The 15,339-nt window shown below is 40.0% G+C and overlaps 1 long non-coding RNA gene across 3 annotated transcripts in view; it reads right to left on the bottom strand.

Moving 5' to 3' along the window:
- Window positions 1-15,202, bottom strand: part of LOC145169260 (uncharacterized) — a 21,792-nt gene extending 6,590 nt beyond the window's left edge. For 2 of the 3 annotated variants that reach the window (XR_013742397.1, XR_013742398.1), the window contains exon 1: window positions 15,089-15,202. This is a non-coding gene — a long non-coding RNA (uncharacterized LOC145169260). The remainder of the gene's footprint in view (window positions 1-15,088) is intronic. The other variant, XR_013742399.1, reaches the window with a different exon arrangement.
- Window positions 15,203-15,339: the final 137 nt, after the last annotated feature.

The raw sequence follows: 15,339 nt of genomic DNA, 5'->3' as shown, positions 1-15,339 counted from the left end.
CGAGCCGACCAGGCCCGGGGGTTGCACTACTTCACTACACTACGTATGACCGGGAAGGTCATCGGGTTCTCTACTACTATACAATTGGTCACATGAAGGGTCACACCTATACTCAAAAAATTAATACACTAAGACTAAAGTCTAAGATAATATCCCGAAGTAAGTACGTAACTATTACTAATGGAAGTTTGCACCACTACTACTGTCAACATGCATAACTTCTCCTTATCTATATTACTTAAATGGGATTCACTACTGTACATTTCCAACTAAATATTTTCAAGGATAATACTTTCACGCAACTCAAAGGATTTCACTTACAATGTACGTTTTCTGGAAAATATAGGATTTTCTAGGGATTTCTACTATTTTCAAACATAAACTTCAGTTTTCATACTACAAGTTTGTAAGCACTTTTATACAACAACGACACTAAATACTTATGAACTCACCAGCTTTATGCTGATAAACTCTTTCAAAATAACTTGTATTCTCAGGTCATCAGTAGACAGGTACGGATGCAGCTTTTGAGAAGATGGAGCACATACAAGACTCCTCTTTATTTTGATTACATTTTTGGTGTCTAACAATTTGTAACAGAACACGTTTGTAATACAATTATTATCTTAATGCAATGGATGTTGTTGATTGCCTTTACTATTATGCTTTGTTATGATACTGGACATGACGTCATCCACCCCGGGACGTATTCCGCCGTTTTCTCGGTTTCGGGGTGTGACAGATTGGTATCAGAGCATGGTTTATAGTGAATCAAGTATATCAACCCATAAAAGATATACGAACTATAAACACATCGGGATTTAAAAAACTCTGAACAAGAATATATACTTTTAAATAATAAAATATTTAGCTAAGTATATATATACATTCAATCATACAGAGGGTCAATATCATACTAGAACAGAACACAAGTATTAAGATTGTTAGACAGCACAGCTATGCTTAGAGACATATGTCCAAAACTAGGTGGGTGTAGCCTGATCAACTACGTTTTCCTAGGAGTGGCTAGCATGTGCCTAAGAATAGTTGTGGTGTTGCAACAAGTCTAAAACTTACCAACACTACTACAAGAACATCAGAACAAGAATACTATAGGAGTATTCTGCATCCTATTAACTACATATGTGATAACTAAAATGGGTCGTTACTAGTAGGGCAATAGTTGCTAAGTGGATACGGCACGATTACATGTAACTAGGGCGCTATAGACTTAGAATCTGTGACCTTTGCTTCATGTCCTGTTCTTGTTTGATTGGGGGCTTGGAGTTAGGGTCACTTATTCGAAGGTCTATCTTGCTTCAATTACATGTAATTGGTATGCACTATGCAAGTATTGGGTCGACTGATAACGATCATCTTACAAGTATCTTAGATTAGCACGTCTATTAACTTTCCTTTCCCCATTCTCGCGTAGATAGCATGGCTGGCTTCCACCTTCCCGACGATCCGTACTATCCGAACCAAGGCATTGGAGGATGGCTTGATGAAGAGCCAGAAGATGATCACCCGATCCCTTTGGATGATCACCGTGCAGAAGGCTTTTCGGATGGCTCAGACACCGAACCAGAAGTCAACAATATACCTCCAGTAGCTCCGAACCTCAACCCCCGTCCGGCATTTCAAGGTCCCACTCCCATGTGGGCAACAACCTTGAATCGATGGAGTGATGAGCAGGGTCAGCCCTTACCTTTCGACGGAGACTGAAGCTTCTACAACATAAGCGAGGGAGGATCAGCTGACCAAGTTCTGCCCATCATGGTCCGAAGAATTGCCAGGAATGTCGAGCAGAGTCAAACAGCCATTGGCCGAGTTGCGGAAGTGGATGCCAACTCGAATCTCAACACAGTTCGCATCCGCCAACTTGAAGAAGCTATGGATAGGACAAGGAGGACCAATGAGGCTCTGCAGCAACAGCTAGCTGCATCCCGAGCCAAAGTTAGGGAACTCCGAGCACGTCAAAGGGCTCATGAACGACATCTTCAGGAAGTTATGCGTCAACTAGCTGATCTGAGGGTTCGCCCAGTGAGTAATCGTCGCCGGTAGGAGATGTCTAATTACCTCACTCTTTTGTTAAGGACTAGTCTTTCCTTTCTATGCTTCGTAGAGCACTGGTATGTAAACATTTCTAGCTTTGAAAGTACTCTAATTAAGTCTCTAGACTGCCAACATTTTCCTTATGGTTTGATGTAAGACCTACTATTAGGTCACTCTTCGCGAACTTGTATTACATCATTAATACCAGTGAATCGGCAGTTAACTACACTATTGCTATGACTCTCTTTCTAATCTTTGGACTATGATGATTTAGTCCATAAAACACTCTTATCATATTAACAATAGACTCTTACTATTGCTATCATTTCTGTGAACTTTCAGTAAAAGATGCCTCCTCGCAAGCGTCCCAATAGAGGCAGACCAGCAACTCAAACCCCTCCACCACCACCTCCTCCTCCGCAGTTCGATCCAGTGCTGTTTCAAACGGCTATGACTGCAGCTGTGACGGCAGCCATGGCTCAAATGAACTCCGGTGATGCGAGCGGTGGCAACTCTAGATTTGGTGAAGTCCATCAAAGAGTGCAGGGATGTACTTATAAGGACTTCATGAACTGCAAACCTACCTTCTTCGATGGTACCGGAGGAATCCTAGCTTTGTCTCAATGGTTCGAAAGAACTGAGGCACTCTTTGAAATGTGCTCATGCCCGGAGGAGAGCAAAATTAAATACACTACTGCCACCCTCACTAACATGGCCCTGACATGGTGGAACGGCAATGTCAATGCACTCCCTTTGGTAACAGCCAACGCCATGGGCTGGGACACACTGAAGGACCTCATGAGAGGGGAGTACTGCCCTGGGGGCGAAATTCAGAAACTTGAGGAGGAACTCTGGAACCTCAAGATGAAAGGGACCGACATAACAGCTTACACCGCCAAGTTCTGTGACTTGGCGGCTATGTGTCCCAACATGATCCCTTCGGAGAACAAGAAGATTGAACGATACATTTGGGGTTTAATGCCCCCGTATCGAGGAAACGTTCTAGCTTCACGCCATACGACCTTTGACAGCGCCAAGGAATTGGCCCAGAGTCTAATAAATCATGAGGTTTCTTCCACACCAGCAACAACCCCGACAAATATCACCGCACCACTCAACTCATCTGACAAAAAGAGGAAGCGTTGGGATAAGAAGAAAAACAAGAAAACTCAAACCTCCTCCAAGGATCAACAAATTGTGGATGTCCATGCTGCCACCACTCCTGCTACCCCTGCACCAGCAAAAGCTTATGTTGGGAACTTGCCCAAGTGTCCCAAATGTCCCTTCCACCACAACGACCCCTGCCGTGAATTGCAATGCACCAGCTGCGGCCAGAAGGGCCATACTATCCGGTTTTGCAAAGCACCTCCCAAACCTATTTCTCAAATCCCCAGTACAGGAGTGAGCCAGGCCTGCTATGGCTGCGGCGAAGTTGGGCATTTCAAAAGAAATTGTCCAAGGGCTGGAAACGCGGGAGGAGCAGGTAGACTACTTGCTATTGGCCACAATGAGGCTGTATCAGACCCCACCGTAGTCACGGGTACGTTCCTTCTCGATAACTCTTATGCTTGTATTCTATTCGATAGTGGGGCAGAAAGAAGTTTCGTAAATCAGAACTTTAAACACTTACTCAAACAATCACCGCAATCACTGAAAGAAACCTTCGTCGTAGAAATGGCTAACGGCAAGACCGAAAATTCTAACGAAATCTACATAGGTTGCACTCTCACGCTGGATAATCATTCATTTCCTATCGACCTCATACCAGTAGAAATCAAGAGTTTCGATTCCATCGTAGGCATGGACTGGTTGAGTCTCCACCGTACCGATATCCTGTGTTTTGACAAGGCCATCCGTCTAAATCTGCCCAACAACGAAACCTTGATGATCTACGGAGACAAACCCAGTACGAGCCTTCGCATCATCTCAAGTATCCGAGCCCAGAAGTACTTGCGCAAGGAATATCATGCATTCCTTGCACACGTTGTCGACACAAGCCAGAAAGCGAAAGAACTGAAAGACTTCCCCGTCGTATGTGAGTTCCCCGACATCTTTCCAGAGGAGCTGCCAGGTTTACCTCCCAAACGTCAGGTTGAATTCAGAATCGACCTAATCCCAGGAGCTACCCCCATAGCTAAATCTCCCTATCGCCTAGCGCCTGCCGAGATGCAAGAACTGTCCAGCCAACTCAACGAACTGCTCAGCAAGGGATTTATAAGACCAAGCTTCTCACCCTGGGGAGCACCGGTCTTGTTCGTGAAGAAGAAGGACGGATCGTTCCGTATGTGCATCGATTATAGGGAACTCAACAAGCTGACGGTCAAGAATCGTTACCCTCTTCCTCGTATAGACGATTTATTTGACCAACTGCAAGGGGCGAGCTACTTTTCTAAGATTGATTTAAGGTCGGAGTATCATCAGTTACGAGTGCTTGAGGAGGATGTTCCAAAAACAGCCTTCCGAACTCGTTACGGACATTACGAGTTCGTTGTGATGCCTTTCGGACTGACCAATGCACCCGCAGTTTTCATGGACTTGATGAACAGAGTGTGCCGTCCTTACTTAGATCAGTTTGTCATCGTTTTCATTGATGACATACTTATCTACTCTCGAAGTAGGGAGGAGCATAGCGATCATTTACCACAAGTCCTGGAAACCTTACGATCCGAGAAGCTATACGCTAAGTTCTCTAAGTGCGAATTTTGGATCCGAAGAGTCGAATTCTTAGGACACGTGGTTAGCGAAGAAGGAATCCACGTGGACCCATCCAAGATTAAAGCTATTGAGAACTGGTCAGCACCAAAGACGCCTACAGAAATTCGTCAATTTCTAGGCCTCGCTGGCTACTACCGAAGGTTCATTCAGAATTTCTCTCGGATTGCGAAGCCTCTTACGACGTTGACTAAAAAAGGCGTAACCTTTGACTGGAAAAAGAAACAAGAGAAGGCATTCCAAACCCTGAAGCGAGCCTTATGCACCGCACCGATACTGTCCCTCCCCGAGGGAACAGAAGACTTCGTGGTCTACTGCGATGCATCCAACCAGGGGCTTGGCTGTGTCCTGATGCAAAGAGGTAAGGTCATCGCCTACGCCTCGAGACAACTGAAGACACACAAGGTCAACTACACCACCCACGACCTCGAGCTAGGGGCGGTCGTGTTCGCCCTAAAGATCTGGAGACACTATTTGTACGGTACGAAGAGCACCATCTATACCGATCACAAAATCCTCCAGCACATCTTCAACAAGAAGGAGCTCAACATGAGGCAACGACGATGGGTTGAGCTACTCAATGACTACGAATGCGAAATTCGTTATCACCCGGGTAAAGCCAACGTAGTAGCAGACGCTCTAAGTCGGAAAGAATATTCGGGTCGAAGATTCAAGTCATTAACAATGACTATCCATTCGCACCTCTTCGCACAAATAAAGGAGGCTCAGCTCGAAGCCTTGAAACCTGAAAATGTGGCGGGAGAATCCCTGCGAGGAATGGATAAGAACCTAGAAGCCAAGGATGACGGAGCCCTATATCTCATGGACCGGATCTGGACACCGAAACATGGTGGTTTCAGAAACGTGATCATGAGGGAAGCACACAACACTCGATACTCTGTCCACCCGGGTTCAGATAAGATGTATCTGGATCTCAAGAAGTCATACTGGTGGCCTAACATGAAAGCGGAAATCGCTACCTTCGTAGGTAAATGTCTTACTTGCGCTAAGGTCAAAGTCGAGTACCAGAAACCCTCAGGTCTACTATAATAACCAGAGATACCAGAATGGAAGTGGGAGAGGATCACTATGGATTTCATTACCAAACTACCCAAATCTCCGAATGGGTACGACGCCATTTGGGTAATTGTCGACCGATTGACCAAATCCGCTCACTTCCTTCCTATCAAGGAAAATTTCAAAATGGAGAGACTCACGCGAATCTACATCCAAGAAGTAGTCCGACTACATGGTGTGCCTGTGTCCATCATATCCGATCGTGATAGCAGATTCACTTCGAGATTCTGGCAGTCACTACAGAAGGCTCTTGGAACTAAGCTAGATATGAGCACGACCTACCACCCTCAAACAGATGGACAGAGTGAGAGGACCATTCAAACTCTGGAAGACATGCTGCGAGCCTGTGTGATCGACTTCAGTAAGGCTTGGGATACCCACTTACCCCTTGTCAAGTTTTCCTACAACAACAGTTATCACACAAGCATCAAAACTGCTCCATTCGAAGTCCTCTACGGCCGGAAGTGCAGATCCCCTCTGTGCTGGGCCGAGGTGGGTGACACTCAGTTGGCTAAAGGACGAATTCCTGACAGCACTCTCATGGGTCCGGAAATCATTCGAGAAACAACAGAGAAAATCGTTCAGATTCGCGAACGATTGAAAGCCTCTAGAGATCGACAGAAAAGCTACACAGATAAACGAAGAAAACCCTTGGAATTCCAGGTTGGAGACCGAGTCCTTTTGAAAGTCTCACCCTGGAAGGGCTTGATATGCTTCGGAAAGCGTGGAAAGCTAAATCCAAGATACATAGGGCCTTTCGAGATTCTCGCTAGAATCGGCCCCGTAGCTTACAAACTCAATCTACCCCGCGAGCTTAGTAACGTATATCCTATCTTTCCCGTCTCAAACTTGAAAAAGTGCCTATCCGACGAGACTCTCGTAATCCCACTCGACGAGATCGAAATCAACGAAAGCCTCAACTTCGTGGAAGAACCTATGGAGATTATGGACCGGGAAACCAAAAGAACGAAACAAAGCCGCATCCCAATTGTGAAGGTTCGCTGGAATGCCAATCGAGGACCGGAGTTTACTTGGGAGCGCGAGGATCAAATGAAACTTAAATACCCTCATCTCTTTGCTTAGTGGTGTTGTAGTATCATAACTACTTGAATTCTAAATTTCGGGACGAAATTCCCTCTAACGGGGGGATGATGTGACAACCTGAAATTTACTCCGCCACTGTAACCCGTTTCCGTTAATAAAATTTATTATTTTATTTTTCCGTTCACTTTTAGTTAAATAATTCATTTTGAGTTATTGAGATAATTTATTAAATGATGGAATAGAAACGAGTAAGTCGGGTTACGAACATTTAACCGGGTAAAACATTTAACTCCGTTTAACACCAGTATTGGGTGTAGCCCCCACCTGGCCACTAACTCAAGACCTATATAAAGGTTGAGTGGGCACATGTTGAATCTTTTCCCACCTTGAACTTTCTCTCTCTACACTCACACTCTCTCCCTCTCTCTCTCTCTAAAAATCGGGTTTTGGCTCAAGAATACCCCATTCAAGCCTCAAAAATCAAAGGTAACCTTCCTAACTTGTTGTTTAACTTAGTGTTCATGCCATTTTCGAGTTTGAATCATCCAAACCCCCAACATGCATGTGTTTACGGTTTGGGGAGCCTCCCCAAAACCGTAAACTCCCTTCAAGAGGGTTTTGAAGCCCCAAAACCGTTACAAACCTCCTCTAATGCTTAGATATGGCTTAGATACTTGCATGCATGGACTAAGGACCCCAAGATCTTGTCTTTTGGCCATGAACACGAGTTTACGGTTCTTGAACATTCAAGAACCGTAAACACCCTAAAGTAGGGTTTTTATGCCCCTTAACCCCTCCAATGCATGTCTAATGGCCTTGAAACTTGCTTGAATGACCTTAGAACCCTAAAACATGTCCAAAGAAGTGTAAACATGAGTTTACGGTTCATGAACCGTAAACCCAAACCGTAAACACCTCAAATGGTGTTTTGGTGCCCCTAACCCCTTCCTTAAAAATTGTAATGAACTAGAAACTTGTAGAAATGAGCTTAGGACCCCAAAACATGGAAGGAATGTTGTGACCAAGGGTTTACGACCGTAAACCCTAGATTTTACGGCCGTAAACTCCCAAGGAGTGGTCCAAGGACCGTAAACTCCAAGGGAGTACCCTTTTGAAACCTAAGCACTTCCCAATCCTTTGAATTGACCTTAGAAGCCTTCCTTGTGATGCAAGAGACCTTTAGTCACACAAACTCACCATCCCCATGAGTTTACGGCCGTAAACTCATGGAGGAATTGGTCTCTCAACCGTAAACACACATTAAGGTGACCATTTGAAGTGTAAACTCCATAGCGAGACCATACACTCCTTAGATGCAACCTATAACACTCCTAGCACTTGAAGCAAAGTGTTTTCATGCCCTAGAGTGTCTTTACTTACTTATTTGGTGATAAAATAACTAATTAGATACATTTATACATTACTATATGTCACTTAGGATCCGTGTGTGCGGTCAAGTCCTCACTTGATACCTAGTATCCTAACCGGCAATTCCATCCACTCCAATCACAACAGGTGAGTTGATACCACTTAATCAACATTTCAAATGATTTTACTAAGTTTTATGGGGGGAAATACAAGTTGAATCAGATGAGTTATAAAATCAATCACATGTGATTTTATAACTTACAACCAAAACGGATTTTCTATATTTTCAACTGCTTTGTCAACCAAATTGTTTTAAATGATTACTAAACTCATTCTCATGATATACTGTTCTAAAACTATTTCCAAACTATTTTTAAACTCTTTATATTTTCAAAACCATATCTTCGCCAATATATTTATATAAGTAAGACTTGAAGGACTTAGGACTAATAGCTCACCTTACTTCCTGTTCTTGTTTGATTGTGGTCTTAGGGTATCTTGTTATTAGTCCGACTGTCGTTGAATTCTTAGTTATATATCACATATATTTGTGTTAGATATAAAAGTCTTCATCTCAGTTCAGTGCCTTTGTGTAATAAAGGCATGCAACCGACATTACTATTTAACTATAATAGGTATAGTTAAGGATTACTATTCGGTAATACTATTGCTATGAAAACTACCAGAGTCAATACAATTATGAGTTAATACATGCTAAATACTATATACGAAGAGAATACTACATACTAAGAGAATACTATAGTACACGAGAATACACTAACCCATAGTATGACACGCTATCTCTCTATAAGACACCCTACTGCACTTATACCATGTGACCAGGGCTTTCCGAAAGGAAGGCAACACTACACGTATAGATCTATACGGGGCGGATACTACTACATCCCGACTGTTAGCTACAGTCCGAGCCGACCAGGCCCGGGGGTGGCACTACTTCACTACACTACGTATGACCGGGAAGGTCATCGGGTTCTCTACTACTATACAATTGGTCACATGAAGGGTCACACATATACTCAAAAAATTAATACACTAAGACTAAAGTCTAAGATAATATCCCGAAGTAAGTACGTAACTATTACTAATGGAAGTTTGCACCACTACTACTGTCAACAGGCCTAACTTCTCCTTATCTATATTACTTAAATGGGATTCACTACTGTACATTTCCAACTAAAGATTTTCAAGGATAATACTTTCACGCAACTCAAAGGATTTCACTTACAATGTACGTTTTCTGGAAAATATAGGATTTTCTAGGGATTTCTACTATTTTCAAACATAAACTTCAGTTTTCATACTACAAGTTTGTAAGCACTTTTATACAACAACGACACTAAATACTTATGAACTCACCAGCTTTATGCTGATAAACTCTTTCAAAATAACTTGTATTCTCAGGTCATCAGTAGACAGGTACGGATGCAGCTTTTGAGAAGATGGAGCACATACAAGACTCCTCTTTATTTTGATTACATTTTTGGTGTCTAACAATTTGTAACAGAACACGTTTGTAATACAATTATTATCTTAATGCAATGGATGTTGTTGCTTGCCTTTACTATTATGCTTTGTTATGATACCGAACATGACGTCATCCACCCCGGGACGTATTCCGCAGTTTTCTCGGTTTCGGGATGTGACACGCTTCTTCCTTCTCTCCGACGGTGAACGACAAGGAAATGAAAGGGAAGGGCAGCAGCGATTTCGAAAAGGGAAGGCAGTAGGGGTTCGATGGTGGTTATTGGTTAATGGTGGCTCTATAGCGGTGTTCAATACCCATGGTGGTGGGTTTTTACTGCCAAAAGAGAGCAAGGAAGACAGTGGGTTTCCTCAACTTGAAATGATGGTGATCAAGGGGTGGCTGGGTTGATTTGCCATCGAAACAGAAAGGAGAAGGAAGTGGAGTTAAAGGAGGCAACAACTCCAGTTGTTGCTGTGTCTTTCTATATATATATATATATATATATATATATATATATATATATATATATATATATATATATATATATATATATAGAGAGAGAGAGAGAGAGAGAGAGAGAGAGAGATGGGTGGGCCCCAAATTTTGTCTATGTGTCCTCTAAACCGACTAAAACAAGTAAAGGGGACTAAAAGAACAGGTTGCCCACAAATTGGTTCCCTCATAAAGCTACAAAAAAACTTAAATGACTAAAAGGGTCAACCCTAAACAATTCGTAGGCTATATGTGTCATTTTCCACATATATATATATATATATATATATATATATATATATATATATATATATATATATATAGAGAGAGAGAGAGAGAGAGAGAGAGAGAGAGAGAAAGCAAGGATCATTTGAGAACTCATAGTTTCCCGAGAACCCGAGAACTAAATATGGAACGTTAGATCAAAACAACTGAAGGTAAACAATTCGTAGGCTATATGTATCATTTTCCATATATATATATATATATATATATATATATATATATATATATATAGAGTGAGAGAGAGCAAGGATCATTTAAGAACTCATAGTTTCTCGAGAACCCGAGAACTAAATATGGAACGTTAGATCAAAAAAAACTGAAGGTTGTGATTAAAGATGATATTTTTGTAAATAAGTTGAAAAACCAAACAACGGCGGCATCGAAATTGAATGGCATTAGGGGAATTTTAGGGTTAAAAAATTGACTCCATAAACACGCCTCCTGATCTCTATTCCCTATCAGATCTCACACACTCGCTCTCTCTCACGCACACAGATACATACGTCTTCATCTTTTCAGATGCAGATTAACAGTTGATTCAGTTTTCATGGCCGTTGTTCATCAACCAGTGAGTGTTTCCTCGCATCATTTCGTTGTCGCTTCAATGGAGGATAACGACCACAAAGACAATTGACCCTAACCCATCCGCCATCGCAGCGCTACCACCAAATCAGAAGTCGCAGGAAGACAGGAAGACATGAAGACTGCTCTGAGCCCTAACGTCTCGAAATTGTAGGTTTGAGTCTCTTTTCTCTTCTCTCAGCGTATAGAATACTAGATATGTAAGCACATTTTCCTACTTTCATCGATTTTCATAGTTCATAGACAAAACCTTCTTATAAAGCTTTGTTCAACTTAGATGCTAATATGAATCCGACTTCCTCTTTCTCCGTAACCAATCTTATCACTTACTATTAATCGTTCGGTGGTGGATCGATGAATTACTCTTCGTCACGTCATATTACGTTTTTTTTCCTTTGACGAAATATTACGTTTTGTGCATTAATCATTGTCTTTGAATTGATACGATGAGGTAATCGGTTCATCCGTTGGTGGTTCTAGGTTATATGTGCAATTTGCAATACTGAACAGCAGGTTCGTATTCAAGTTATGAACAACCTCATGGCGATCATCAAATTTCAGAAAACTTACTTTCCGTCATCACCTAATAACAATCATTCCTATGAATATGATAGGTTGCTCACGTCTGCACCAATTGTGGAGTGAAAATGGGGGAATACTTATGTGGAATTTGCAAGTTCTACAATGATGATGTAAAAGCCGCTTACCTTTCATTCTGTTTTATAGCACTGAGAATTACTGCATAACTAAGGTCTCGGAAGGTTTGGACTGTATGCTAATGGCTAACTTCTGCTTTGTTGTTGTATCTTTGTGGCCTTGTGATTCAGATTTCAAAGGAACAGTTCCATTGTCATGACTGTGGAATATGTAGGTTAGTATGTAAGAAAAGTGATATGGGTTTTGGAATTATTTATATGGTTCTTTTTTTTTTCAAAATAAGCTGATGCTAGAATTATAAATCACTACAGAGTTGGAGGTGGTGCGGAATTCTTCCATTGCCAAAAGTGTGGTAAGTGGTCATGCGTTCAACATTTTTTCATGCCTTTCCAATCACTTTAGGGGGTGTTTGGTTTGCCAAATCCTGGCCAGAATTGGAATTCAATTCCATTCCATTCCAATCCCAGGTATGGTTGCAACTTGCAAATGAGTATGGACTTGAATTATGTTGAAATTCACAAAATCCTTAGACTTATGGATTTCAATTTTCAGTATTCCACCATAAAACCCATGGCATTTTTCCTTTGAAAAAATATATTGTTATTGTTTTAACCCTAGACTTTCAGAAGTAAATATCTCTCACTGCAAGATATGCTTACCCATTCTATTATTACTGCTACCCAAACATGTTAAGGAAGACGTGAATGCTAAATACCTATACCTTGTGAAATCTTACTAGACTTTGAAGCAATAGTAACAGTTAAAATCTAGTCTAATGCATATAGTAACAGTTACATTTGCTTCAGATGATTGCAAAATATGAACATTCTGAAAGTATGTTGATGCAGTCTTCCTTTTGTTTTTTTAGCTTTTTGAAGTTCCTATTCCTAAGGCAACTAAAGGTGAACTTCTATTAAAATTGTAGGCAACTAGCCTAAATCCATTCGATTGGAAGATACAGGGAATTCAAATATCATAAATTCTTTGAACATCAGGTTGAATTGACTTCAATGTTGTTTATGCTTGAATTCAATTGTTTTAATCTTATATTCTTATTTTTGTCTGATATTGAAGCCTGCTACAAGTGATTTTATTGTAAGGGGTACTGGAAATTGCAGCCCTAGGTACATGAGGTGCACCATTAATCAGGTGATACATGTTGTCTTAATCTCTTTCATTTTCATCTACTTTTCTTGTGAAATGTCTTAATGTAAGATTGATTTTGTTGTTGTTTGTTTAGATTCCTTGCACTTCAGATCTCTTAAACACATCTGGCATGCAATTGGCTTTATTGGTTCGGCCATTTGATTTATATGTATTAATTAATTAATACATATAAATTAAAATCATCACGTCTTCATTTGATTTCTATACATCAAAAAACAGTATTCACAACTTATAAATCATGAGCCAAAACACCTAAATCAACTAACAATTAAAATTCTCAGTTTTAGACCCAAAACAGCCACTGTTTAAAGCTGTTTTAGCACACTTGAAACCTATATAACTTCCGTTTTTATTTCATATTCCAGAAGTTCAGACTTTTATATTTTCAGAATGTACTTTTGAAGGTGCAAACGATTTTTCTATAATTTTATATGATTTTTACAAAACTGTCTATCAGTGCAGCTCAATTCCGATCAACTGGTGAAAAATGTGATTTTCACATAAGTTAGAAGCAACAAAAGGTTATGGAAAAATTAATGCATAAGCTAGATTCATAATGGAAACTTTGAAAGTTGACGGATCATTAATTCGATTCCTAGTGATTTTTATATAATTTTTCCAATACAGGAACATATTTGTAATTTTTGCTGAATTTTCCAGCTTTGGATTTCAAAGGCTTTTTGACCACTTAACACATTAAGCCATCACTGAGAACACCCATCAGGGTAAAAATTAGCCTCTTAACAGACGTGACATGTCAAACAATAAAAATATCAATCCCACTCACAACCCACTCATCAAGGTACAAAATATTTGGTGGAAAACAAAGTAGGTTGCACAAATAGGAACTTGGATTTCTTCCACCACCAATTCTCATAGGACTTTGAAAGATTGTTTTGAGGATTATTGGGCGACTCAAAACATGGTTTAATCTAAACAAACAACAACAAAATCATGAGCACTCTTGTATTTATTTCTTTTCTTTTTGTCTCTATTGTTGTTTGTGAGTATACAGAAAGCAATTTTTCTGACTCCTTGGACATGCTTGAGGATAAAAGTTTAAAAATAGAAGATGATTCTGACTTGTCATCATGGTCAGGTGATGAAAGTGGTGTCAGGGTTCTTATGAATGTTGATAGCTTTGGTGTTGTTGGAGATGGAGTTTCTGATGACACAAAGGTGAATATACATATATAGTCTTTCTTGAGTGTATTGATGGAGTCATTAAGGGGATTCTTTTTATTTTCATGTATGTTACATAACAGACCTTTGGAGATGCATGGAAGGAAGCATGTTTTCTAGTTGGTCGGGTAGCGTCTAAGGATCAATCATGATTTTTACAACCCTGATTTTTTTAGTGATTCTCAATGAACTTTGTAAAATTTAACGTATTATAATATTAAAATTAAACGATTGAACGAAAAATAATATAAGGATAAACTAAAAGTGCTATTATATATATCCCTCACTCTAATAAATTATGAAATCCTAAAGATACATGTACACTTTACTCACAAGGAGATACATAAAACAATTTAAGATACTTTAATATACGATATATAATTCCCCTAAATTAACTATATGTTGTCATATGCAAGGTTGTCAAGATCGGGATCCTACGTAGGATCGTTTTTGGGTTTGCAAGATCGGGATCGGGATCCTAAAATCCCACAAAATAAAACATAATTTTAATTTATAATTTTTAAACATGAAAAATATTTCAAACATTTAATTTTTCGTTCAAAAGTTATAAAAACTTCAAAATATTAGTCATAAGTCACAACACAAAATTATAAATGGTAAAGGGTAAATGACATAAAGTGGTAAAAATAATCTTCATTTGCAAAAAAAAAAAAAAAAAAAAAAAAAAAAAGTTAAAGGACGGTAGGATCGGATCGGATCTTGATCCTACGATCATACCTACGATCTTACGATCCTACCTGTGATCCTACCACAAATACGATCCTTTTACGATCCAGATCGTTTTTCATACCTAGGATCGTAGGATCGTACGATCCTACGATCAGGATCGCGATTTTGACAACCATGGTCATATGCATTGAAATTTTTTTATATTTTAACTTATTTTTGTAAGAAAAACATCACAAATACTTACTTTTGTCATTTTCTCTTTATTATTATAATTAGTTAAAGCAGGCTTACTTTGTATTGCTCGACATACTATGCTTCGGTTTGCAGAGTTTTCGAAGAAATTAAGGTGCCATTTCGATCAAAACCAACTCCATGCATCTATATATGTGTATGTATGTATATCTACGTTCTCCCCTTCTCTCTCTCTCTCTCTCTCTCTCTCTCTCTCTCTCTCTCTCTAGAACACACACTTGTCGTGCATAAACTAGCAGTTATTCATACAACACAACATGTAGATAGAGAAAGAGATGAAGTTGAACACT

Source organism: Lactuca virosa, chromosome 4 (genome assembly GCF_052849685.1).
Source record: "Lactuca virosa cultivar CGN04683 chromosome 4, Lactuca_virosa_CGN04683_v6, whole genome shotgun sequence".
Classification (NCBI taxonomy): Eukaryota; Viridiplantae; Streptophyta; class Magnoliopsida; order Asterales; family Asteraceae; genus Lactuca; species Lactuca virosa.
This window is presented reverse-complemented; position numbering and strand designations above follow the sequence as displayed.